This window comes from Astatotilapia calliptera, chromosome 16 (genome assembly GCF_900246225.1).
Source record: "Astatotilapia calliptera chromosome 16, fAstCal1.2, whole genome shotgun sequence".
Taxonomy (NCBI): Eukaryota; Metazoa; Chordata; class Actinopteri; order Cichliformes; family Cichlidae; genus Astatotilapia; species Astatotilapia calliptera.
This window is the reverse complement of record NC_039317.1, coordinates 5888676-5915549: the sequence shown is the minus strand read 5'-3', so window position 1 is coordinate 5915549 and position 26874 is coordinate 5888676. Positions and strand designations below refer to the sequence as shown.

The 26874-nt window shown below is 42.4% G+C and overlaps 1 protein-coding gene across 2 annotated transcripts in view; it reads right to left on the bottom strand.

Moving 5' to 3' along the window:
* LOC113007434 (syncytin-A-like) overlaps positions 1-18666 on the bottom strand; it is a 445664-nt gene extending 426998 nt beyond the window's left edge. For both annotated transcript variants that reach the window (XM_026143998.1, XM_026144002.1), the window contains exon 1: positions 18489-18666. The gene's annotated coding sequence lies outside the window, so the exon portion shown is untranslated. The remainder of the gene's footprint in view (positions 1-18488) is intronic.
* Positions 18667-26874: the final 8208 nt, after the last annotated feature.

Genomic DNA, 26874 nt, shown 5'->3' with positions numbered 1-26874 from the left:
TGAGATGCTATCTGCACAGAATCAGCTGTGACACAGATGAAGAAATGTTTGCCATATTAATGTCTAGACTGACTGGCAAAGCCAGAGATGTGGTCAAGGTGTCACTTCGTTGCCGCCCTGAGTTGAATCGGAATGATCCTATTACTGCTGTGTTTGACATATTGAGGTCTAACTTCAGTGACTTGACATATTCCAGCCTGCCCATGAAAGATTTCTACAGTACTGTGCCACGTCCAGGTGAGAACGGCATGGATTACTGGATCCGGTTGAACAAGTCTATTGACGCTGCTGATGAGTGTCTCCGCAGGCGCGGCAAGCTGGTAGAGGACCCCAGTAGTGAGGTTGTTTCGATGTTCATTAATCACTGTCCTGACCACAGTCTTGCGTTGTCTTTTCAACTGAAGGCTCCTGAGGAGTGGACTGCAGCTGAGGTTCAGAGCCATCTGGACAACTATGTGAGGAAAATGAGACAGTCTAGTGTTTTGTCTCATAATACAGCATGTCTGTCCATCCCACATCAGAGCCCTGTTGCTGTTAACAGCCAGTCCCACTCCAGCGGTGCTCAAGCAGTCCCAGTAACACATGAGCCAGCCTCGTATCCTATGCCCTCTGTTCCCTCTGCAGCCACATGTCAGCCTCTCTCTTCTGATGGCATGGTAAGTGTGCAGCAGCCCTCTACTTGTCCTCCTTTGACTACTCATGTCATGTCCCCATCTTTGCCAGTTTCCGGCCCTCCTCCAGCTGAGCCAGGTGTTCAACAGATGGTAGCACTGTTTGACAAGGTTCTGTCCATGTGCACTGCATCACTAGACACTGGTCCCAGGTGCCCACAACCCACAGGTCATTCCCATGGGCACCGCAGTGCTCACTGTGCTTCGTGCAGAGTGTGTGGCTCACATGAACACACAACCCATGAGCATTGTAGGCTGTACAAGCTATGCCACAGCTGCTTTGACCCTGGACACATGAGGCGTGAATGCCCACAGTTGCGCCAGAAACCAAGCATTTCAGTCCCTCCTTCCACCAATGCTGCTTTAAACTAGCCAGCCCATGTAACGAGAGGGGTAGCATGGGCAGTGTTGATGAAACCCTCACAAATGTAACAGACCCAGAAGCCATATATGTTAACTGCTGTAGTAGCCTCTCTGATGAGAAGACTGTTATTATGGGTTCACAAAGAGTTGGCAGGGCTAGTGAGTTGTTTTACACTCCAGTGTCGGTCAGTGGCCGGTGTTCCCTGACAGGCATGCTTGATTCAGGAAGTATGTCATGCACACTAAGTGAAGAGGCTGATAGCAAGCTAAGAGCCGCTGGTGTTGCTCTGATTCCGCAGCATGCCCCTGAAAATGTGGTGCTTGTTGGTTGTGGTGGCCTTCTCACACAACCGAAATGCATCTATGATTTGGACATTGAAGTATATGGGACTAGGTTTCTTGTACCAACATTTGTGGTTCCTGGGCAAAAAGATGAGCTCATTGTGGGGAGCAATGTGATCCGGCCCATCATTCAGAAGATGAAGGCTGATACAAAGTATTGGGAGCTTAACTCCAATTACACTGGCACTGATTGTGAAGACTTCCTGCAGTTGCTGAGCTGTATCTCACGGTGGTCTGCTCCTGTGTTGCCAGATAAAGTAGGTACAGTCAGGTTGCGGAAGAGTGTCACTCTCCTGCCACAAAAAGAATATGTAGTTTGGGGAAAGCTGCCACCTTCTGCCCTTGTGTCTCCAGGAAGTACTGTCGTTGTGGAACCCACGTCAGCCCGTTCCACTCCAAAGAACATAATGGTGGGGCGCATTATAACACCCATGTGGGGAGATCGTTGGGTCCCTATGAAAGTCCTTAACCCAACAGAGAGCCCTGTGACACTGCGTCGCAATGCTAAGATTGCGGATGTCTTTCCTTGTAATGCTCTGGAGGACCTGCCCATCACTCAAGGTCTCTGCGAGACTCTGACTGACCAGCATACCAGTTTTCCCCCCTCATCAGACTCTGTGCCTGACTCTGCACAGCTACTCAAAGATGCTGGGTTGGCTGACATTGATATTGAGGGCTGTGAAGTGTCAGATGGGTGGAAGAGGAAATTGGTGGAGCTTGTGTTGACTTACCAAGATGTGTTCTCTAGAGAGAAACTGGACTGTGGTGAGGTGAAAGACTTTGTCCATCGTATCCACCTCACTGACGACCGCCCTTTCAGGCTTCCCTATCGCAGAGTACCCCCGGCTCACTAGCATAAGATGCGAGAAGTGCTGTCAGACATGGAGATGAAAGGCATCATCAGTAAGTCCACCAGTGAATACGCCTCGCCACTGGTAATGGTTTGGAAGAAGTCAGGTGACTTGAGGATATGCACTGACTAAGGATGCTCACCCACTGCCCCATCAGGCTGACTGTCTTGCTGCCCTTGGTGGGAATGCTTTCTTCAGCACCATGGCCCTCACATCCGGGTTCTACAACGTTCCCCTCCATGAGTCTGACAGACGGTACACGGCTTTCACTACACCTCTTGGCCTGTATGAGTACAACAGACTTCCCCAGGGTCTATGCAACAGCCCAGCATCTTTCATGCGGATGATGCTCAGCATCTTTGGTGACTTGAACTTTTCCAGCCTCCTGTGTTATCTTGATGACCTGCTGGTGTTTGCGCCTTCAGAAGAGGAGGCCCTAAAACGTCTTGAGATTGTTTTCTCTTGCCTGAGGACCAGCAATCTGAAGCTGGCGCAGAAAAAATGTCACTTTCTCAGACGCTCTGTGAGGTTTTTGGGTCATGTCGTGGATGCTGGTGGTGTCTTGGTTGATCAGGATAAAGTGGGGGTTATCGCCAGTTTTCAGAAGACTGACCTAATGGATGGTGACGGTTGCACCCCTTCTCAGAGGAAAGTGAGATCCTTCCTTGGCATGGTGATGTTTTACCAGCATTTCATTCCAGGGTGCTCTCGTATTGCGAAGCCACTCTTTGCTCTAACTGCCGGTCAGAAGAGGACTAAAGGCTGCCATGGGAGTCGGAAACCTGGAACCTTTCGCAAGCTCACCCCTCAAGACTGGACTCCTGCTTGCGAGAAGGCATTTGAGGGACTCAAAGGTGCACTCCTCAGCTGTGCAGTGCTGGCACATCCTGATTTTGAGAGGCCATTCATCCTTTCAACTGACGCTTCCATGGATGGGCTGGGTGCTGTCTTATCCCAGGTGCCAGCTGGTGAGGAGAGAGCAAGACCTATAGCCTTTGCTAGTAAGTCTCTCAGCCGCAGTCAGGCCAAATACCCAGCACACCGGCTTGAATTTTTGGCTCTGAAGTGGGCTGTGTGCGATAAGTTCAGCCACTGGCTCAAAGGTCATCGGTTCACTGTCTGGACTGATAACAATCCTCTCACATACATTCTGACTAAGCCAAAGCTGGATGCCTGTGAACAGCGTTGGGTCTCTAAGCTTGCACCATACTGCTTTGAGATCAAGTATGTTCCTGGAAAGCTGAACATCGTGGCAGACACCCTGAGCAGGGAACCGTTTGTGAGGCCTTTGGCCCAGCGCCTCCTGTCGGAGCCCTACTTTGAGCTGCTAGAGCAAGTCAGTGATGTTTGACCTGTCAACCTCAATCGATACGCAGTGCTCCACCCTCTGCTGTGCTTGATGTGTCTCTGTCAACTGATGACGTGTCTTCTCTCATGTCTTCCCTCTGTGAGTGGGAGTCTGCTTCTCGCCAGCGTGCAACCTCCCTCGCTGGTCACCTAACCTCCATTAGTCCACCTGACTGTGATGTTACTCATGCGCTGTCCCGTGCTGATCTCCTGTCTCATCAAACAGGGGATCCTGTGATCTCCAGAGTAGCCCGCTATGTTGAGCATAAGCGCAGACCCTCCAGACGTAAGCGCTGTCATGAGAACCAACATACGTTGCAGCTCCTGAAACAATGGGATAAGCTCGCATTCCTCGATGGTGTCCTCTACAGAGTTGTGAGGGACCCACTGACCAAACACAAGAGATTCCAGTTTGTGCTACCTGACTCCCTAAAACAAGTGGTGCTGTCTGGCATACACGACAATGCTGGTCATCAAGGTCAACCTCGCACACTCTCCTTGGCTCGTCAGCGTTTCTTCTGGTATGATATGGAGAAGGATGTGCGCGATCATGTGAGAAATTGCCGCAGGTGTGTTCTCAGCAAGACCCCAGAGCCAGCAGCTAGGGCCCCGTTGGAAAGAATTAAGACCTGTACTCCACTGGAACTTGTGTGCATTGACTTCTGGTCAGCTGAGGACAGCAACAACAAGTCTGTGGATGTCCTTGTGATTACTGACCACTTCACAAAATTAGCACATGCATTCCAATGCCCGGATCAGACAGCTAAGAGAGTTGCTAAAAAGCTCTGGGATGGATTCTTCTGTGTGTATGGTTTCCCTCAGCGCATTCACTCTGACCAGGGAGCTAGTTTTGAGAGTGAGCTGCTTGCAGAGCTTCTGGTTTTGGGTGGTGTTGCCAAATCCTACACTTCACCATACCACCCCATGGGTAATGGTACCACGGAGAGATTTAATCGCACCCTTGGAAACATGTTACGGTCCCTCCCCCCCAGATGTAAGCAGAAATGGCCGCAGATGATACAGTCCATGACGTCTGTGTATAACTGTACGGCACACGAGACCACCGGCTTTGCGCCATTCTACCTGATGTTTGGGAGGGTGCCAAGGTTGCCAGTTGACCTCATGTTTCGGGATGTCCTTCATGATGACACCATTTGTGACTATGATACCTATGTCAAGTCACTGATGGATGACCTGCGCTCTGCCATGCTCCGAGCCCAGGAACACAGCACAATGGAGCAGAGACACCAGTCTGACCAGTACAACAGAAAGGTGAAGGATCTGCCTCTTTCACTAGGGGACCAGGTGTTGTTGGCAAACAAGGGAGTCAGAGGAAAAAGGAAGCTCTCTGACAAATGGGAACCTGTTGTGTACACGGTAGTTGACTTGGATCCTGCTCTTCACATCTGCCGTATCAGAGACAAAGAAGGTCATGAGCGTGTGGTGCATCGCAACCTGCTCCTTCAAGTTAACTTTTTGCCCTTGGACACAACACTGAATGACGATGCTGCACATCCTGCTGTGAGCGTTGTCAGTGGCCCCGCTGAGTCTGACCTGGATGGGTCTGTGACATCTTTTGGGGGCACAGGAGCTGTACCTCCTGCCACCCGTACTGTGGATTCCGTCTCCAGCATTGGCGAGTGTGATGACCGCACACTATCATGGATCCATCAGCAATCCGCCACTGACCCGGTCTATGATGGCGTTCATGAGACCCCTCCCATAATGGGTGTTCCTGATCTTGGTGGGCTGGCTGGTGATGGAGCCTCCCCAGGCTCCCCTGCTACTTTCCCATCCCACACTTTTCATTCTCTTGAACCCAAAAATGTGGACGTAGATCAAGGACTTACCACACGTTTTGGTAGAATCATTAAACCAGTTCGTCGCTTAATTGAATCAATGGCTCAACTTGAAACACTCCTTGGTGTTGAACCTGTTCAAGCAGCGGTTATTGATGTGTGAATTTGTTTATTTCTGTATGTTTTTCATTGCTATTGTTTTTGGAAAAGAATAATACAAGCACAGAGTTCATTGTATTTTGTCAGTCTGTGCAGTCTGATAGTGATGCCCATAGATATTACGGCCTGTTTTGTGTGGTGTAAATGGCACCTCATTTTGTCTATAGTGTGTCCTGGGATCTTGCTAGGCGCCGAGCGGGTCTCAGGTCTCTTATCCTCCTTGGATCGAATTCATTGTATATGTGATGTGAATTTGTTTGAGGCCACTGTATCTGTTATTGTGGGTTTATACTTTTTTTTTTGTTATACTCTTTACGATTTTGTGTAATTCTTGGGGGATGAATGTAAATCACATTGTTATAATTACACAAAATGTGTTCTAAACCCCCAAACTGCTCCTTTTATACCTGACTTTTAGGACCTCCAAGCCTGTAGTTGTGTTCATTATCAGTTAGAGCCCCTCCTCATTCTTTTCTTCTTCTTCTTTGGTGCAATACTATAAATACAGTGTACCCCTTTTGCCTCTCCCCTTTTTCTACAATTCCCCTGTGGGAGAGGTGGGTGTCATTTCTTTCCAACACCTTAAAAACACACATAATTCATATTTAGCCACCCTGATGTTTATGATTGCGATGTTAGTTCAGTTATTGTCATTATTAAGCCTGTTTTTGTAAGATGTGATAAGTGTGTAGTATGTGTGTATCATAAATGTGTTTTAGGCGCCATAAATGCTAGCATGAATATATACTCCTTGCTAGCTTGGGAGCTGTGGTGGGTTGAGCTAACCCTCTTCCCCACTGTTTGTATTTGGTCTAGGAGCTGGAGTGGGCAAATTATTTACTTGGAGGTCTTTCTTTCTTTTACCTTTTTTATCAGACACAACGCAGAATCACACCGGTTACACTCGCACTTGTCCCGATCCTGAGAAGAAGCTCAAAGGACAGTTAATCTCCTGATGAAGACCGACAGAACGTGGACTTGAGAAGAATTACAGTAATAGCAGGCAAAAGTCAGTGCTATTGAACCATTGACACTGTCGACTGGTGATATCAGCAGCAGCATGTAAGGAACCACGAGGTGGAAACATGTACTGTGAATTACAGGCTGGGCAGTTGGACAGTGGGATAATGAATGGTGGTAAAGCACTGGACACTGATTGTCAGATTTGCCATGCTTGGAGTAATCTTGAAAGAGACAACTGAAAGGATGAACAGAGAAGAAGAAACCACGTGATCAAACATGCACGGTGGACTGCAGGCTGGTAAGAACAGTGTGACATAACTGTTTAAAGGCACTGAATGTGATATTTTGCCAGGCTGGGACTTAATCTAAAAGGAAAATACTGAAGAGAAACAGAGAAGAAACGGACTGTGTTTGCTGGAGAATTCAAGACAACAAAAGGACACTGAGAGAAGAGGACAGGGACCAGTGAGAGGTGAAGCCGGACGAGTTCGACTGTGAGAATAGAGGGTATAATTGGGTTGAAATTAGAGATGGACCGATCCAATATTACGTATCGGTATCGGTCCGATACTGACCTAAATTACTGGATCAGATATCGGAGAAAAATAAAAAATGTAATCCGATCCATTAAATATCACGAAAGCACCTCACAAAACTTGCAACACGCCGTAACTCACCTCAGAACGTTAGCACGTCGGAGCAGTATGCATCACGTGATAGAGCGGCTGTGGCATGCGGGACCTGTCAGTGGTCTGGATAGCATTTGAAGCTTCGCTAGCAACCCGGCATTTCATCTCCCACAAAGTTATCACCGAGAGAAGTAAAGCAAGTGTGTAAGTCCATCTCTGAATGTTTGTAGAGCATTCCTGCGTTAAGCTTAACAAGCGACTGCCTCTCCTGCTGCTACTTCAATCATGAAACTGCTTAATGATCAGCTGATCGGCTTTTCTGTCGCGAGTCCGTCTCTCTTGTTTGTTTTTGGCCCACTTTGCACCAGAAAGAGGAAACCAGTGGATAAACAACAGCAGCACGTTTAAGCTTGATAAGCTGTTGTTAGAATTCATTTAATATTACTTTCTACTCGAGGATCTTTTTCTACGTAGCTGACGCTGGTAACTGTGCAGGGGTGGATCTAGCAAAGTTTAGCCAGGGGGGCCGATAGGGCATTAACAGGGAGAAGGGGGCACAAAGACATACTTTTCTTTCTTATTCTCATTTAAAATGTCGAGCTTTTAATAAGTAATTATCTGACACCCAAAGTTTTAATTTGATTTAAAATGAATAGAAGTCAATTACTGTATATAGTGACTATTAAGTCTAATATATATACCCTAGTAAGCTATAGTACTTTTTCCTTTGGGAAGGTACCATCTGTGCAGTCTGCAATTTTGTTGAAGAAAGATGTTGAATCTATTTAATATTTCTTGAAAAATAATTGATTTCTGTGCATTTTTTTTTCACACTGCATCAAATTAAGGTTGATTACGTCGATTAAGCATCATGAGGTGGAGCGTGAGGGGTGGTTCCCTATTTTTTATTTATTTATTTTTGTTGCTGGGAGTTGGAACCCTATTAGTTAGTTTGCTTAATATTTACGCTAAGTACTCTTTAAAATACCAGAATAGGAAGGATGGTGTAGGTTTAAGTTTATTAGATCGATCAGTATTGCTGAACTATGAAATTTTTTTTTTTGCATACAGGTATAACAGAATAGCTTTAGTGTAGTTGTTGTTTTAAACTTGAGTATGAACTTATACAAAATGCAGCAAGATATTTTAAAAAAACAGTTTTGTTGATTAAAAAACACTATATCGGATTCATATCAGTATCGGCAGATATCCAAATTTATGATATCGGTATCGGTATCGGACATAAAAAAGTGGTATCGTGCCATCTGTAGTTGAAATTGAAGCCTGAACTCATGATGGTGTTTAGAGATGTCCACCAGAAAACTAAAGAGGTAAAGAAAAAGAAGGTAAAATGAAGAGAGAAAATAACTGACAATTACATCAATGAATAGAAAACACACATACACAAAGTGTTACATGTGAAATTATTTCTGGAAAGAATCAGAAGTGAGATAGTTTTGAATTAAGAAATCAGTGAAAAGATGCATGAGTTAAACCTGATTATAACATACAGAGGCAATGAAGAAAGCAGCTTACACTCACTGAACATTAACATACATACATAGGAAAAGCAATGAAGACCTGCTTACACTTATACACACAACATAAGTTGGTATTTCTGACCAGAGAGAGGGAAACAGGTAGTTTAAGTACTCATGATAATAATGAAAATCTCTCAAGTGTGTTTCTTCAGGGGCGAAACAGACCTGGATCAATTCTCCACATGCAGCGGTCGGAAGAAACCTATAGGTTAACATGACTGGACATGTTAAGGCAAGTTTTTGATTGAATTGTTCACAGTGCCATGTGTCCCTGAACCTCACAGGCAAACTCCGACCTATGTTTGAGGACCAGGAATGCTGTTATTTAAAACTGACGGCTTAGGTGGAGAATTGTGCAGGAGTCTGAAACACTGCAAAAAGCAACATATGCAAATTTACATACACAAGCAGAAAATGCATTAACCTTACAAGGACAAGCTCATAAAGATTAATGCATAGACACTGATTAAACCTGGCTAAGAACACAAACATACGCAATGAAGAACAGCTTGCTATTTGTATGAGTGATAGAATGGTGTGAATGTTTAATAAAATACATTTGAGTTTGAAGTTGAGGAATAACTCAAAGAAGCTATGAGTTATGAAGGGAGTGAGTTATGGAAAAAGAAAAGTGATTAAAGTAGTTTTAAAAAAAAGTGACTTAGGAGTGCTCTGGTACTGAGTGATCAACACTAGTGATCACTGTAGAAAGAAATAAAATAATTTAATAAGTTGGTAATGTTTAAACATATGTTTCTCTTGTTACGGCAACTTCTTGAGATATGACTCAGTGTGCAAATTAGCTGGAGTGAGTGGTGACGAAGGAGCTTCCTGTGTGTGTGTGTGTGACTGAGGCTTTCAGGAGAGGAAGCATGGCAGAATGTTCAGGAGTGCAGATTTAAATAGGGAATTTATAGTTTAGTGATGATACGTTGTTGTAAGGGGGTTATGTCTTATGTTGAATCTAAGTATGTTAAAGTGCATAAAGGGGGTGATTGTTATGTGCAAATTGTGTGGTTTTAACAAGACTTTCGGTGTATTGGGGAGGTGAAATTATGTGGTGGCAAAACTTCTGTGTGTTTAAGGTTTTTGAGGTTGTTGTGGTGATGGGTTGATTCTGTCAGTTAGGTTCGGGTTGTTTTTGTTTTGTGTTTTAATAGAGGGAGTTTTAGGAAACATGGACATGTCTAAGAGGGGGCCCATTATTTTTGTAACAGTGCACTTAGAGAAAACCTGTCAGGTGATTTTGTTTTGTGTTTTCATGAGCTAATAATCAGCTCTCTTTTTCTCATTTTTGTTCTAAGCAGGCCTGCAACAGTGAATACCAGCGCTGACAAATTCTCGGGAGAATATAAGGTGGGCTTTCCAGATTACAACTGGCTGAGGAGAAAGCTACCTGTGGGGACCTGATCAGGTTGTAAGTCCCTGTCTAAAAGGATTGTAGCGAGTCAATCCAGTCCAAAAGCATAAAGAACTGTTTTCCTATGGAAAATAAAACAAATATATGAGCTCATTTTGCTGAGGGTGGAGAATCTGATCACTTGCGCAGGAGGCTCCACTATTAGCAAAAAATATGGTGTGAATGCATGTGAGTGGATGTGTGTGACTGGATGAAGGTGGGGATGAATAAATGTGGACAAACAATTTGCTTTTACCAGAGAAAATTTCTGTTTTGTTGAGTAGGGTTAGATTATTGTATTGTATTGTGATACCATATTTCTAGGCTTTTCAGGGCCGAGTACAATAACCTCAGTTTTATCTGAATTAAGAAGCAGAAAGTTAGCGGCCATCCAGGTCTTTATGTCTTTAAGACATTCCTGCAGTTTAACTAATTGGTGTGTGTTATCTGGCTTCATGGACAGATAGAGCTGGGTGTCATCTGCATAGCAGTGAAAATGTATGCTATGTCTTCTAATGATACTGCCTAAGGGAAGCATGTATAATGTAAACAGAATTGGTCCTAGCACTGAACCCTGTGGAACTCCATAATTAACCTCAGTGTGTGAAGAGGACTCTCCATTTACATGAACAAATTGGAGTCTATTAGATAGATATGATACAAACCACTGCAGTGCAGTATCTGTAATACCTACAGCATGTTCTAATCGCTCTAATAGGATATTATGGTCGACAGTATCGAATGCTGCACTAAGGTCTAGCAGGACAAGCACAGAGATGAGTCCACTGTCAGAGGCCATAAGAAGATCATTTGTAACCTTCACTAAAGCTGTTTCTGTGCTGTGATGAGCTCTGAAACCTGACTGAAACTCTTCAAATAAACCATTCCTCTGCAGATGATCTGTTAGCTGTTTGACAACTACTCTTTCAAGGATTTTTGATATGAAAGGAAGGTTGGAGATTGGCCTATAATTAGCTAAGACTGCTGGGTCTAGAGATGGCTTTTTGAGTAAAGGTTTAACTACAGCCAGCTTGAAGGCCTGTGGTACATAGCCGATTATTAGAGATAAGTTGATCATATTTAAGATCGAAGAATTAATTAATGGCAGGACTTCTTTGAGCAGTTTTGTAGGAATGGGGTCTAAAAGACACGTTGATGGTTTGGAGGAAGTAATTATTGAAGTTAACTCAGAAAGATCAATTGGAGAAAAAGAGTCTAACTTAACATCAATGGTACTAAGAGTAGCTGTAGATAATATTACATCTGTGGGATGATTATTGGTAATTTTTTCTCTAATGATAAAAATGTTATTTGTGAAGAAGTTCATGAAGTCATTACTAGTTGACGTTAAAGGGATGGTTGGCTCAAAAGAGCTCTGACTTTTTGTCAGCCTGGCTACAGTGCTGAAGAGAAACCTGGGGTTGTTCTTATTTTCTTCAATCAGTGATGAATAGTAAGATGTTCTGGCTTTGCAGAGGGCTTTCTTATAAAGCAGCAAACTATTTCTCCAGGCTAAATGATGATCCTCTAGATTTGTGACACGCCATTTCCTCTCCAGATTACGAGTCATCTGCTTTAGGGTACGTGTTTGAGAATTAAATGTCAGTGGTGTGTGACATTTTTAAATACGATGAAGGAATACAAGACAGTCATAAGGAGTTTCATAGAGCTACGTGCACGGGTGAGTGATCGGGTGATACTCACAACCGAGGCATTGCAGTCAGATTTATTTATACCAAGAGACAGTTGCATAGCATTTCCTGTTTTTCAAGCTTACTTATCAGCATGTGTGTGTGTGTGTGTGTGTGTGTGTGTGTGTGTGTGTGTGTGTGTGTGTGTGTGTGTGTGTGTGTGTGTGTGTACGTGACAGGATGTAATGGCATGTGATACAAAAATATATGAACATTTTAATACATTTGAAAGCTTTATAACGGAGGTATCTTTTAATAATAGACATCTGCAGTTTAAACTTAAAAGTTACTTCTATTATTCCCTGTTGTTGTTCAAATATTTTGCATCTTATCAACTTCTAGTCACTTGCGGGTACATTTTCAACTAGAGTGTCATTTAGCAAAGTTAAATGTTCAACATTATAAATTATTTTTCCTTATTTATATGTCGTCCTCTTCTTCCTCAGAGTCTGTGTCACTTTCATTGTTTTCAAGGAGCATCATAGTCTCTGGTGGGGATGTGACTTGGGGAGTTATGGCTGTTGCGATAAGTCTGTTTATCAGTGCTCTGATACAAGGTATGCAACAGCATCCGCACAAGGTGAGCATGGCTGCGAATACTGCTACGGATATAATACGGATACCAGGATTGATGACACCAAACTCCAATATTTCCCAAACATGTCCATCCAGTTGTCCCACGTGGAAGTGTCAACTCCAGAATGCTCCTTCATCTTTTTATTCAGGGTCTTCAGGCCCTCTAGGGCTCTGGTTAAACTTCCATCAGCTGCTGTGTTTTTTGGGATGAAGGTGCAGCATCGCTCTCCAAACATCGAGCAAACTCCATTCTTCTCGCTCAGTAGCATGTCCAGCGCAATTCTGTTCTGGAAAGACATCAGTGATGTAGCTCTCAGTTGCTCAGCTACTGCATGGAGGCCCGATTGTGTCAGGTTTCCTAGGCATTGCACATTGTAATGGACGTAGTTTATGCGGTCCACGTTCTTGTTGATTGTGCACCACCAACATATTGAATTGAAGATTCAAAACCGGCAGCCACTTGGTCCACCAGTTTGTATTCATCTGGTACTCCTCGGGGAATTCCTATGGCGTCGACATAAGTTGGATCTGGTCCAGGTTGTACTGGTGCCGATCTCTTCTTTCGGCCCTCCAGTTTCAGTTGTCCTGCTGTTATGGTGATGTCAGTGGCTGAGAGTTTGATGACTTGGACGGGCAGCAACAGTGACACCAGTCCAGTTTCCGGGCAGGCGGTCGTACAGTTGTGGGTCCCCGCACCACCACCAGACATCGGCTCTGCTCTCTGGTTTGAATGAGGGGTCCACTTCTGTAATGGTTAGACAGCTTGATGCATTAAGGCTTCCCAGCCTCTCTCCTGGACCTGTCATATTTATGCAGGTGTGGTTTGTTGCTGTCACGTCTCGTGAGAAGATGGGTTTTCTCTTTTCTTGTTTGGTGATGGGGAAAATTCTGTCTCATTTTGTGCAGTTTGAGTTTCCAATGTTGGTATAGTTCATGACAGCTGTCAGGCAATCTTTTCCTATAGGTGCAGGTACCACTCTCAGTATTGGTCTTGGTCCTAGGCAGACCATGCAGTCATCACTAGCATCTTGAGCTGCTTGTTCTGCCAGCAACAGCCAGTTGTTTGTGTGTCCTGTGATACCTGTGGTTATTCGGAACCAGTCGTCTGATTTCAGTTTTGGTCCTACTATCATCACTGCTGTCATGGTTGTTGATAGTGGGCCTTTGGTCAAAGCAGGAGTTGTGTCTGTAGAGGAGGGGCTCGTTGCGGTGTTTACTTCCTTCGTTATGTTGTTACATATTGACAAGAAATGATGTGGGTCTTTTCCACTCTTGTATATGAACAGGGTTAGATGATAGCAACTTGAGTCTCCTGCCAGCGTTCCACTGAGCGTGCTGGATTTTTTTAGTTGTTGGAACCAGGTGGGTTCTTTTCTGTGAACTTGGTGGTTTCTCCAGCAGTGGGTTGCTTTCTGTGTTGAAGTTCAGGATCAAATGATCATTTGCTTGAGTCAAGGCCAGTTGTTTTGAAAGATTTTTTGCAGACCCTTGTAGTTTATCGTCTTTGCATGGTGTCCAATCGTTTCCAGTATAAGTGAAAACGGTGTCCCAGCCTGGGTTATTGCCGTCCGAACTGGATAGGTACCAGTTGTAGCCTTTCCAGGCTTCGGCTTTGTATCCTCCTACGTAGAATGAGTTAAAAGGTATCCATACGGTAGAGGTGAAGCTTGTTTTGTTGTAACACAGGTAGAGGTCGTCTGTTTTCTTTGCCTGTCCGTCTGTGTCATTACAAGGGTTGAACCCGTGTGTCTGGGAGACAACCAGCAGGCTCAGAAGAGTTGGTAATAGCATGTTGGTCATCTTGATTGGATGATTTTCCCTTGGGTAAGCGTCTCTTCTTCTTGACCTTGTGTCTCTCTCTCAAGACCCCCAGTGAGTAGACCCCGGCCAGAGAGGTGGGTTCACGAGTGTTGCCACCTGATCACCCTACCCCCCACCGGGCGAACACAAAGAGGTCTGGAGGAGACTAGGGTCTATGCTTTAGATAGGCTCTACCCTTTTGGTGTGGCTTTGATGGATCCACGAAGGTCGTTCAGCAATCTTGCATGCCGTGGGCGTGGTGATCAGGACCTGGTAGGGGCCTTCCCACCTGGGAGTGCTCCAGTTTTTTCTTTGGAGTACTTTGATCAGGATCCAATCACCTGGCTTCAAACTGGAAGAGACTGGAGAAGAATCACTCGGCAGTTGATTGTTCAGTATTATTTCTTTATTCTCTAACAGCTTTGTCATCCACTCTGCTAATGTTGTTTCTCTTATAGATTTGTCTATTGGTTCACTAGTAATAGGAAGGGGAAAGGGTCGCCCATGCACTATTTCAAAGGGTGTTAGTTTGTTTGAGCCCTGTGTTAGTCTCATCCACATTTTAACCAACCCTATGCATTCGGGCCATGGGCGGCCGGTTTCCTCCATACATTTTCTCAATCTTTGTTTTATAGTGCCATTTGTCCTTTCCACCAATCCTGCGCTCTGTGGGTGGTAGGAACAGTGGTGTTTTATGCTGAAACCTAACGCTTCAGATACCTTTGATATGACTTCATTCACAAAGTGTGTGCCATTATCAGATCTTATTAGACTTGGTATTCCGTATGTTGGAATATAGTGATTGCACAGACATTTTGCTACTGTTATTGCATCAGCCTTTTTCACTGAATAGATCTCAGGCCATTTTGAAAATACATCTATTATTACTAGTGCATACTCTAGTTGCTGGTGTTTGTTTAGTTGGATAAAATCCATGTGTATGGTATGAAATGGGTGAGGTGGAGTGGGGAAATGACCTCTTTGGGGCCTTAGATTCCCTTGGGCATTATGTTTCTGGCAAATCATGCATGTTCTGATAGGCTCTTGTGCTGAAGCTTCAAAATTTTGAGTATAGAAGTGTTTGGGGAGGATACTCATCATTCCACCCCTTGACAAATGCTTTAAGCTATTTGTCACTAATGCTGCTGTCTTGTGTAGCAATTTTGTAGCCGTGCTCCACACTTTAACCATTTCTTTTGCTCCTCTATAGGAGCGGCTTCCTATTCATTTTGAAGTACATCAAGTGGTATTAGCTGTGAAGTTTCAGACATTAAAGTTCATATTGATTGCTGTGCGGCCTTCTTTGCGGCTTGGCCTGCGAAGTTATTGCCTTTAGTAACCTCTGAATTACCTTTTGTGGTGTGCAACGCATATTGACTGTCAGTGTGAATATATATATCTTGATCTTTGCGCATCATGCACGTATGATAGCCGTTAGTTATTCACTCTGTGCTGAAAAAGAGGAAGCTAAAGGTTTCGCTTCTAAAACAGTAGGCTGCAGTGTACTAAAAATGTCTGGTCGGGGTTTCATTTTTTCAGTTAGCTTCTGCATACAGCTGTGTTCGGCACCATCTACTTCTGCAGGAAGGAGGGTGCTTGTCACAGTCAGGCAAAGCTAAAACTGTGCTTGTTTGCAGGGCAAGTTTCAAGTCAATAAATGCTTTATCTGCCTCTGGTGTCCATTCTATTTCATCTTTCAGAGCTAAGTGTTTGCCATAGATCAGGTTTTGCAAAGGTCATGTACTAGTCAATATTTCCCCGTGTTTGCTTTTTTCACTGGGAAAATCGGAGTGTAACAGGTTGTTTCAGTTGTTTCTACTAAAATGCCTGCCTTTTCCATATCTGCAATTACTGGCCTGATCCCTGTTTTTGCTTCTGTGCTTAAGGGATATTGTGGTTTAACTGGCCTGTAAGTTGTGGTAATTTTTACTACAACTGGATCTGCTAGATCTGACAACAGAGGGTTTGTGTTCAGAGCCTAGAAGTAATTGTTCTATGTTATACACGTCCGTGTTTCCATTGCTCTTTGCTTCTTCTTCTTTGTTTTTGTTTTTTTTTGTTCATTACGTTTTCACTTGAGGCATTCCTAGATACCTTCTAGTTTTTCAAAGAATTCACACATTTCACACACCTTACATATTTCAACTTTGAAGTTAAAGTTTCCTTATTTTTATCTCTCTATATATATATTTAAACTTTGAATTGCTCACAGTTTACAGCTCTAAAACTGGGCATTTGTAAATCATGTACGTGAATTTGCACATGTTGCTTTTGCAGTGTTTCAGACTCCTGCACAATTCTCCGCTTAAGCAGTCAGTTTTCTTTCCCAAATTTGCTAACCTATGGGTTTCTTCCGACCGCTGCACGTGGAGAATTGATCCAGGTCTGTTTTGCTCCTGAAGAAACACAACTAAGACATTTTCATTATTATCCTGAGTACTTAAACTACCCGTTTCCCTCTCTCTGGTCAGAAATACCAACTCATGTTATGTGTATAAGTGTAAGCAGGTCTTCATTTCTTTTCCTATGCATGTTAATGTTCAGTGAGTGTAAGCTGCTTCCTTCATTGCCTCTGTATGTTATTATCAGGTGTAATTCATGCATCTTTTCACTGATTTCTTAATTCAAAACCATCCCACTTCTGATTCTTTCCAAAAATAATCTCACATGTAACACTTTGTGTATGTGTGTTTTCTATTCATTGATAGACTGCTCCCTGTGCTGTCCTCTATGCAGCTTCCGCTCGGAAACAAATAAATAAAAACGTTTAACTCGCTCATTAGCTTAGTAGTGTCCACATATTTAAATCAGCTTCTCAATCTTGTAGCTTTAGCTGTTATCTACAGGGTTTGGCTTATTAGTTGTCATTATAAATGTGCTCTACATCTCAGTAATATTTATCTAGGCTAAATGACAAGTTTTCAAGCAGGTTAAGTGCCTCTATGCACCTAATTGGTTTAGATATTGCCTTTATTTTCTTCATCTCATATGTCATTATACTGAGTTTGAGCAAACCTTAAACTTGATGCAGACTACTTCATAACAATTATCCATCTCACATCATACTGACTAGGATACTTGTCATTAATATTACTTTTATATTTATATTATTTATAATATTATTTATTATATTTTTATTAATATTATCATCTTTTTCTTTCTATATAATGACAACAGTATATTACAACATTTTATCAGTGTAAATCACTATACTACTACTGAGCCAATTTAATAGTTTAGGATCATCTTACTCAGCAAACAGATAATTTAGTATTCATCCAATCTGTACAAATTTGCTTTTTCTCTGAACAGGTTTGTGCCTACTTTTTAGACTGGTCTTCTGTTTGCCTCATCTCCGATCCAACCTTCAGTCACATTCATTCTCTCTGTTGCCTGTCGAACCAAGTAATTTATTATTTTTTTTGTTTCTATATTTTATTTTGTATCCATCAAGGGCTCTGGGTGGGCTGCAGTCCCACCCGTCATCCAGGCTGGAGACATTTACCTTTTCACACACTTTCCTTGGCTGAACAATGACACAGCCTTAATCTACCTTATGCATCTCTCTTTTTATAGAAAAGGTTTTCATGTGAATGATTTCCTTTTATTTATTTTACACAATCTGGGCATGATCGTCATGCCAACTATATTTCATTGTTTAGTTCTGTTTGTAAGGTTCCTCTTAAAACAGTTACTGCAGAGGGACTGCAAACCATTTGGGTTCAGCGGGTGGCTTCTTAGCCTGTTTGTTCTGCTTTTCTTTTCTTTTTTCCTCGCGCCTTTTACTCTCCTCTACTGTTAGTTCAGGTTTTGTGGGTTTGTTTCCCATGCTTTTATTTTATTAATACTGCCACACACACACTGTGAGACTTCTTGGTACTAGAGTCAGAGGAGGTTATTAAGGCAGCCTTCTACCCTGAGCTAAACCCAGGGCGGCCTCAATTTTATGCGTTGAAGCGCAACCTTCCCTCTTTCTCACCAATTGGTGCTCACAGGAAAACAGAAGAGTAGTACAGAGACCTGGAGTCTCTATTCAAATATGTACTTACTCTTTACACACACATACATTGCGCGTTTAAATGGAAACCTGCTTTTAATCGACACTCTTTTTCGTAGTCAAGTTTTTAGCGGGGGTCCACACAGGACATGCAATCCCGTCTTATAGGTTACTTTCTAACCTTCGGTCCACACAGGACCTCTCTTAGTATCCACACAGGATTCTCTTATTATCCACACAGGATTCTCTTATTATCCACACAGGATTCTACATTATCCACACAGGATTCTACAGGTATGAGTGTCGTTGTAAAGTCGATTTATTTCAAACGCATGATGTTTATGACTGTGTTATATTCACCTTCAAAGTAGCGCTGTGTTCTTATCCGGTGTTATCGAGTCCTGTCGCCGTGAAGCCTGAGTAAGACACCGGCCAGCAGACGAATTTACGACTGTGGTCTTTCCTCATCTTCCTGGAAGCGAGCGTTTGCAGTGCAGGCGGTCACGACGTCAGGATCCGAAGACTCCGTCTGTGGACAGTTAGATGATATAATAATATCAGTCAACTATCCGGCTCGAAGGACCAATTAAATGTCAGTGGTGTGTGACATTTTTAAATACGATGAAGAAATACAAGACAGTCATAAGGAGTTTCATAGAGCTACGTGCACGGGTGAGTGATCGGGTGATACTCACAACCGAGGAATTGCAGTCAGATTTATTTACACCAAGAGACAGTTGCATAGCATTTCCTGTTTTTCAAGCTTACTTATCAGCATGTGTGTGTGTGTGTGTGTGTGTGTGTGTGTGTGTGTGTGTGTGTGTGTACGTGACAGGATGTAATGGCATGTGATACAAAAATATATGAACATTTTAATACATTTGAAAGCTTTATAACGGAGGTATCTTTTAATAATAGACATCTGCAGTTTAAACTTAAAAGTTACTTCTATCAGAATTATACCACGTAGTCAGGTACTTCTGATTAGAGACCTTAGTTTTCACAGGAGCTACAGTATCCAGAGTCATACGTAGTGAGGAGGTGAAATTATTAACAAGATAATCGACCTCTGTTGGGGTAGCGTTCAGATAGCTGCTCTGCTCTGTGTTGGTACAGTGCATTGAAAATGATAACAGTGGGTGGATTATATTCTTAAACTTAGTTACAGCACTTTCAGAAAGACATCTACTTTGATAAAGTCTACTCTTCACCGCTGTGTAATCAATTATTGTAAATGTAAATGTTATCAGGAAATGATCAGACAGGAGAGGGTTTTCAGGAAACACTGTTAAATGTTCAGTTTCTATGCCATATGTTAAAACAAGATCTAGAGTGTGATTAAAGTGGTGGGTGGGTTCTTTTACATTTTGAGAGAAACCAATTGAGTCTAATAACAGATTAAATGCCATGTTGAGGCTGTCACTTTTAGCATCTACATGGATGTTAAAATCACCCACAATAATTATTTTATCTGAGCTCAAAACTAAATTAGATATAAAGTCTGAGAAATCAGACAGAAACTCTGTGTAAGGCCCAGAGTTAATAACATGATTAATTCTCAAATCCAGCAGGTAGTTCAGCCTTTTTAAGGAATGGAAACAGCTAACAGTGGCCTTGTCTAACGTAAAACTGCTTGAAAAACTAACACTTAATGTTCAATTTACTTATTAAAAAAAAAGCTATAGTATAGCTTACTGGGGTATATTAGACTTAACAGTTACTATATACAGTAATGGACTTCTATATATTTTACATAAGATAAAAACTTGGTGTGTAAGATTCAGATAATTACTTATTAAAAGCTAGACATTTTAAATGAGAATAAGAAAGAAAAGTATGTCTTTGTGCCCTCTTTTCCGTGTTAATGCCCTATTGGCCCCCTGGCTAAACTTTGCTAGATCCCCCCCTGCACAGTTACCAGCCATCAGCTACGTAGAAAAGAATCCTGGTGTAGAAAGTAATATTAACCCATTAAGACCTACCATAGAACCAAGTCCGCCAGAGCTTATATTATATTTTTACATGCTGTAGTGCCATTTTTGGGAGCATTTCAAGTTGATATACATCAATACAACAATTATAGCCCAAATTTTAGTAATATGTATGCATTAAGTGCATAGTAATTACAGAAATTGCAAGGGAGGCTTATCCCTCAAAACTGTAAATACAAAAAAGTTGCAAAAAATAGTTTCCCACCACAGGAAATTTATTTTAAGTGTCTTCATAGTTTTATTTTTGAAATACACCAATTTTAATATACTGCAGGAAAAACGAAAATAATATTATAATGCAAATTTGCAAAAAAGCAGCATATGCATCAAAATAAACTATTTCCAGCAGTGCAATATGAGTCCTAAGCATCCCAGAAACTATTCAGAAAGTCATAAAGTCAAAGATAACTTTAAAAAACACAAGTATGGGCTCATGAGGCCCTGATGGTAAAAAACTACATTTCCTCAAAATGACGTCACTTCCGGTTTTGGGCAGGTCATGGCGGACATGCGATAGTTCACGCCGATGAACGTAGGAAGTGTTATGAACAGCTGATCGGATCAGCAAAGCGTGTTTCTGGAATATTATGTTTTTGTTGCTGCAAATGCTTTTTATGCAGTTTTTGCAAAGCTATATGTGGAAGGAAACTGTGACCTAGGACAAGCTGATGGCACAAGATGTAAGTACAACTCCTCCGGTTTCATATGCAAAAAAAAATATTGCGCTAGCTTACCTGGTTGCAGTGCTACCGGGATTCTAAAATAGTAGCAAAACGGAGCGTGTCCGCTCCGACCGGCTTTAAAGGGTTAAATAAATTCTAACAACAGCTTACCAAGGTTAAACGTGCTGCTGTTGTTCAGCTGCTGGTTTCCTCTTTCTGGTGCAAAGTGGGCCAAAAACAAAGAAGAGAGACGGCCTCACGACAGAAAAGCCGATCAGCTGATCATTGATCAGTTTCATGATTGAAGGAGCAGCAGGAGACAGGGGAAAGAAGAGGCAGTCGCTCCATATATCGGTTGTTAAGCTTAACGTGGGAATGCTTTACAAACATTCAGAGATGAACTTACACACTTGCTTTACTTCTCTCTGGGATAACTTCCTTGGAGATGAAATGCTGGTTTGGTAGCGAGGCTACAAATACACACAGCCGCTCTATCACGTGAGAACACTGCTCCGACGTGCTACGGTTATGAGCCGAGTTACGCCGTGTCGCAAGTTTTGTGAGGTGCTTTTTTGATATTTAATGGATCGGATTACATTTTTTATTTCTCTCCGATATCCGATCCAATAATTTACGTCAGTATCGGACCGATACCGATACGTAATATCGGATCAGTCCATCTCTAATCTTTACCAACCAAATTTGTATCGGATTCATTTTCCTGGAAGATGCCTGCAGTTCAAACCCTCTTCCTGGATTTGAAAAGCTGGAAATGTTCTGCTCTGTGTTTGTGGAGATTGGCCTGATAGAGGACAAGCTATCACTTACCACTGAGCAGAGGAACAAGGTCCTCCAAACCTGGAATACCATGGAGGAGCATGATGAGCAGCCACAAAAGTTTAACCAGCTGTACAAAACCCACTGGGGCAACACCCTCTACTGCCGCATTAAAAGGGATGACCTTCTTGATGCTGCTCTTATACAGAGAATAAAGATGTCCAAGCGCTATGCACCCACACAACATGACACCAGCGCTCAGAGCAGCACTCTGGTTTAACTTTTGTGGTTGCCCTCCCCTCAGGGGTGTCGCAACAGTCCAGAGAAATTTTCTATTTTAAAGGCTTACGAGCAAATACAGCACCGGATTCTGGTGGAAGATATGGTTCTCTGTAAAGCAGACATTCCTCTCCCTAAAATTAACATCAAGACTGCGCAGGACTTCATCTGTCAGGAAGAAAGGATCCTCAGTCTGCATGCAACTAAACATCCATCAATTTTGACAAAGACCACCTCCATCTCATCTGCACACCTACCTCCAGCACCACACCAGCCAGCAGTACTCCCTCCTCAAGACTACCCCCTGTTGAAATATGAGCTCACCAACCCAAGGACATAAAAAATATTTTTAAAACACTTTCTGCTCTGTAAAAATGACGTCCCCATCAACGGGTCTGAAAAACATAGTTTTTAGCAGCTACAAGCACTTTACCTCCATGGTCGACCAGCTTGGGGAGGTTCAAAAAGGCTTTTCCATTACAGAGCAGGACCTGGTATGGCACCCCATATGGATTTGCAGGCAAATTGACTTTTAAACTGATCAAGACATTCAACTTTTAGCTTTTTGTACTCTTTTAAAATATCACTGATTGCAGATGTTTGTTTGTTTTTTTTATTTCATGTAGTATTTTACAATACAGTGATCAAGACATTATACTTTTACCTTTTTGTACACAATTGATCTTTTAAAAAATCTTGCATTCCAGTCAGAATCAAGTTCACTGATTGATTGCAGTGCTGTCTTTGTGTTTTACTGGTTGATTGCAGTGCTGTCTTTGTGTTTTACTGTTTCATTCCTTTTGATGAAGTGTTTTGTATTACAGTAAAAGTAAGTTGCGGAATCACTTAATAAATGAATGCCTAATTTGGGCTTTAATATGCCCTAGACCTACAAATTAGTTTTTATTTTTTTATTAAGTTACACACAAAAAGTATTCTCTTCCGGCAGATTTGGAACACACAACTATGTAAAAACACATGACAGACCCAAACCAAAGAAGCAATGTGTACAAGCAGGTGGCAAAGACAAGTTCATGAGAATTTGTACAACACATGCCTCTGCAACAGCTTCAATGTTTACTGGAATTGATTCTGAAACACTAACTGTCATGAACTAGCTGTGTGTAGGCAGATGAGGACCCAAATGCAAAACTCATTGAGACAAAAGCTGAATTCAAAATCTCTGCTTTATTGCAGGCTTCACAAAGAAACAGAACTAAACTGGGGACTGAAGGAATACAGAGAAAGGCACACAGGTTCAGGGAAGAGACATTGATGACACGACACTGAACTGAGGGAAACGTGGACATAAATACAAAGAGGGTTAACGAGGGAAGTGGGCAGTAGCACTTGTCAAGGTTCGAGTTTTTGAGGAGGAGACAAACGACTGCATGGTCCTCAGTAGATGTCAAAATAGTGGTTTTTATTATACACATATATATGTGGGGAAGATGAGCATCATAAACCTTTCAGAGCGGATCTCCCCCGAACAACCATGTCACAAGGCTTTTATTGCAATGATGACGTCAAGTCACATGATAAGTATCAGTCAGTTCTCAGAACTCAAGAAGTTCTCCTTATATGGCCTCCAGATGTTTCCACTCAGTCCAGCACTCAGAGAAAACCAGTGTGTGTGGTGTGTATATCTATTCGTGTCGATTGTGAGTGGGTGTATGTCAAACAGGGAGCATGTCCTGAGACGCCCTCCGTGTCCTTAATAAGTGTGTGTGTGAACGTGCGTGTTTTACATAACTATGTGCCTGTTGTTATTCGCCTGAATATGTGCAAGTGACTGGAACAGGCCCAGCTGGACCCACCAGATCGAGTGGTGTGAATACACTGATGGACAACAGCTTACGCAGATAGAAAGAATAATACAGAACAACAATAGACTGATTAAAGTGATGATAATCTGTATACATTAATATTTGCTCAGATTAACATAGATGTAATTCAAAGATTATTCTATCAACTGATTCAACAATGATGAATGATTGATCAATGATAGTTCTGACTATAAACTGTCACCATAAGAATACAAAATAAAATATCTCTTGTCCACACACTTTTTGATACGGAAGAAGCCCGGGGAGGCATCGTAGTGGGGGAGGGGGGGACATCACGGGCATCGGCAAAAAACAACAACAAAAAAAGCAATTGCTCATACTCATGCTGCCCCAACATCATGCCAGCGCATATTGGGAATGGCATAGGCACCGATCGGTTTTCTATCGCGCATTTGCTGGGAGTAAGGGCGCCCTGTGTTTGCGATGCGTGGCCGCTGCTTGCGGCACAGGGAGGAGAGGGGGATTTTCTGGCTGGCTGGAGCAGCATATGATACAGACTGCACCGATGTTTTTTCGAAATTCTATACGCGAAAAGTGAGCGCGAGAGCCCTCGGTGAGCCTGCTCGCTGCTGAAGTCAAAGTAAACTTTATTGTCATCTCCACTACATACAGTCCAGTATATAGAGAGACGAGACGACGAGGCTCCAGTTACAGCAGTGCAAGTAAACAAACAATATATATAAGAAGAGTAAGAAAATAAATATACACTTTAGGACTAGGGGTAAAGGGATCAATAACAATTTAAAATGTATAATTTACAGTTTGATGATTTAAAGTCTCACACACATAACCCGTCTAAAGGGGATGGGCCGGCTGCTTCCAAATAGAGCACATTTCATTCATAATGTAAATCCAAGCCCATTATGTATTCATGATTTGAATCCTGGGCTGTGTGAAATCCCAGAAATAAACCCAAGGCAAAGTGAATCTTTGAACTAAGGTGTAGGTTTATTAGGTTATGTTGTGGTGATCCTCGGGTTGGGGGATGGGTGTTCATACTGGAGTGCAAAATTGAAACCAGTGGAAGATGGACAAGAAAAGTTCAAAGCCATCAGCTGCTCAGTTTAGAAAAAAGAGAAAAGAAGAGGAGGAGAAACGAGTGAAAGATACAGGTAAGCAGATGTGTCATTGGATAATGGCAGGTCATCCTGAAACAATCAGAGTCAGAATCAGAATACTTTATTAATCCCTAAGGAAATTATGTGGGTTACGGTTGCTCCAAGAAGAAATGGTAAAAATAGTAACAGTAAAAGACTAAACTCCAAACAATACATTATTTTACAGATTTTGATATTAATTAGTCATTGTCAATTGTTGATTTGTCCTGTTCTCATTGTATGACGAATTATGATGGCTGATTGGTAGCCGTTTGCATATTATGCATACTCTCTCTCTCTTCATATGTATGTGTGTGTTTCTCTGGTGAAATTCAGTATGGTTCCGAAAACAGTTTTATGTTAATGTACAATCCTTGATATGTTTGTATGTGTGTGTGTGGGTGCAGAGGGAGTGTTCGCCGAGGGCGCCAAACAGGCTAGGACCGCCACTGGAAGTGGGAGCACACGGGAAAGACAGCTGACACAGATAATCATAACGAGAAAGGGCAGGAGCAAACACAACATGATGCATACTGACGAGAGACTGTCAAAGTAAAACAGGAAGTACACAGAGGTGCAGACAGGAGGAGAGAGAGAGAGCATGGGGAGGGCACAGACGTAACGGGCTGGGGAAAACATGGAATAAAACACAAAGAGGGGAAACGAGGACTCACAGATACATAGAGGGGGCACACAGGGGGTAAAGTCATGAGGGGAAATCTAATACGCAACAGTTTAACAGAACAACCAAGGAACCATGGCATAAAAGAACAAAATACAAAAACACACGAAAATTAAGAACGCTGGGTCAACATGACCCGGGATCATGACTAACAGAGCTATTATCTGTCTGTTACTGTATGTCAGTCAGATTTCCCCCAGGTAGTCTTGGTTCAAATCTGGTGACTGAAAGCCATGGTATATGATCACACCATTTTCATAATCAACTATTCAATGACCCCTCTTCAAATACTTTGTCGCAGGGCAAACATAATCTCTCATAGCAACTTTGTAATGATTTTACAACTATTTTACCTTTGACCTTTGACCCTAACATGGCAGCAAAGTGCAACAATGTCTCTCCATCTGGGAGTAAAGAGTCCACGGCATGCCTTTAATTTCCTGCATGTCTGTAAATAATCCTTCTCATTTTACCAGTATAAAAGTAAAACAATTACATTGTCTCATCGGGGCAACCTAAAAGACCCATTTTATGGCTAGTCTTTGCACATCCTAATAACACAGAAGAGAAGAAGCAATTCATTCTTGACTGCTGTTAATTTCAGGGGATTTTCCAACTTGTTTTGGCTCAAAAGAGCCAATGGAAAATTCTCATCGATGTTAGAGTGAAAACCACAGTTTTTTATTGTATGTGCACTGATAATGCTTACTGTCCTGCCATTGTAAACCAGTCAAAATACATAAATAACACATTGTTATCATGCTGAAGACCACAGACGGCAGTCCAGGCGTCAGGTGAGATATAGGAGCTGTAAACTCAGCAGCAATTAGACAGAATACAGTAATTAAGCATATTTTCACTGCTATGCAGATGACACCCAACTCTATCTGTCCATGAAGCCAGATAACAAACACCAATTAGCTAAACTGCAGGAATGTCTTAAAGACATTGTTGAAAGATTTTGTGTTATGTTTATTTTGTAGCTTCATTTAAAGGAAAAAGAGCTTATGAGTCGTACAACTGCAGGTAGAAAATATGTGCTATGACCGTTAAACGCCTTTTTTCTGTTTCAACAGATAAGCTAACGGTCCCTCCTTTTAAGGAGTTGTTATCAGTTCCATACATGCCACACCTATTGCTGTGAAAGCTTGTTTGAGTATAAATGGTCAGAGGGTCCGGTGGCGCCAGTGTTTGGCAGCCTCGCCTCTGTCAGTGCGCCCCAGGGTGGCTGTGGCTACAATGTAGCTTGCCATCACCAGTGTGTGAATGGGTGGATGACTGGATATGTAAAGCGCTTTGGGGTCCTTAGGGACTAGTAAAGCGCTATATAAATACAGGCCATTTACCATTTACCATAAATAAAGGATGTACTGAGAGCCCCGCGCGATTCCTCTGTGACACACACACAGTG